Consider the following 1,641-nt stretch of genomic DNA (forward strand, 5'->3'; position numbering starts at 1 on the left):
TTCTATACGTTGCTTTAGTAATACGTGCAATTATAATATTGAGTCATAGCCGCAGCAAATTTAACTGCTCATGCTTTCATGTATTTTGTTGTGCTATCTGTCGTTTTCTGTGCTTTTCACTGCTTCTATTTATGTAAAGCTGCTTTGAAACAATTGACTTTTGTGAAAAGCGCTATATAAATAAAATTGAATTGAATTGAATTGAATTGAATGATGAACTACATCATAGGAATCAGCATCTGGAGTCAAATTAGTGTTATGCAGGATTTTGTCCATAGGACCTTGGAGTTTTCTGCCAAGTTGGAGTTCTGCTGGCGTTAGTCCAATGGTTTCTTGCACAGCTGAATTTAAAGCAAAACGGAATTTAGGTAAGAACTGGTCCCATTTTTTGTGGTTGTCTTCCACATAGGCAGCCATCATGGTCTTGAGGTTGCGATTAATTCTCTCTGTTAAATTGGTTTGTGGGTGGTAAGCAGTAGTTAATTTGGGAGTAATGCTCCAATTCTCACACAGCTCTTTGAAAACAGAATAAACAAATTGGACACCCCTGTCTGAGATGATGAAATCTGGTACACCCCATCGCGTCAGAATTTCCTTTCTGAAGATAGTGGCAATATTCCGGGCAGTAGCACTTCGCATTGGGAACAATTCCACCCAACGAGAGTAATAATCGACAAAAACAAGTAAGTACTCGTTTTGGCTTGTACTCCGTGGCAAAGGACCCATAATGTCGACTCCCTGCATTTGGTTTGGGCGAGTCGTAGTGATTTGTTGCAGTTTTCCGACAGGTTTTTGAGTATCACTTTTCAATGTTTGACAGGTTGTGCATGCTCTCACATGACGTTTCACGTCAGACCACATGCCTGGCCAGAAAGCCACATTCTGGAGCCTCTTATAAGTTTTGAAGATCCCTCCATGACCACTTAGAGGGCTGGAATGGTAGTGTTGCAGGAATGAGGATCTGAGACTGCTGGGAATGTAAACTCTGTAGTGCAGCTGGTTGTTCGACAGGTATGTCTTTTGATACAGTTTTCCCTCTATTATTTCATATTGATCCTTTAGATCTGCACAATTTTCAGATATTGCTTGCATGAGTTTTATAACATCAGGGTCTTCCTGTTGCTCCTTCCACAAGTCAACATCAGACCACGGCAGTTCTGGATCTTTGTTGCCTGCATACAAGTTACAACTGGAGATTGTAGATGACCTAGATAGAGCATCAGGGGCCACATTGAGTTTCCCTTTCCTGTACTCGATGACAAAATCAAATTTTTGTAATCGCAGGACCCAACAGATGAGACGGCTGGTGGTTTTGGTGGAATTCATGACCCATTGGAGTGCAGAATGGTCAGTGACAACTGTAAAGAGTTTGTATTCCAAATAGTGTTGCCATTTTTCCAGGGCCCACACAACTGCCAGACATTCTTTCTCAGTTGCGGTGTAGTTAAGTTCAGCCCCAGTTAGAGTTCTACTAGCATAAGCAATTACCTCTTCTTTGTCCAGGTCTTTACGTTGTGCCAGGATGGCTCCCAAACCAGTATCACTGGCATCCGTGTATACAATGAAGGGAAGCTGAAAGTCTGGATGACCAAGGATAGGAGGTGTGGTAAGGCAAGCTTTTAATTGTTCAAAGGCCTGTTG

At 42.0% G+C, this 1,641-nt stretch overlaps 1 long non-coding RNA gene across 1 annotated transcript; it reads left to right on the forward strand.

Moving 5' to 3' along the window:
• The first annotated feature begins 217 nt into the window (after nucleotides 1-217).
• Nucleotides 218-1,152, forward strand: LOC135733861 (uncharacterized). The gene is made up of 3 exons (XR_010527046.1): nucleotides 218-368; nucleotides 514-683; nucleotides 821-1,152. It is a non-coding gene; the product is annotated as an uncharacterized lncRNA (long non-coding RNA).
• Nucleotides 1,153-1,641: the final 489 nt, after the last annotated feature.

This window comes from Paramisgurnus dabryanus, chromosome 3 (genome assembly GCF_030506205.2).
Source record: "Paramisgurnus dabryanus chromosome 3, PD_genome_1.1, whole genome shotgun sequence".
In the NCBI taxonomy this organism is placed as follows: domain Eukaryota; kingdom Metazoa; phylum Chordata; class Actinopteri; order Cypriniformes; family Cobitidae; genus Paramisgurnus; species Paramisgurnus dabryanus.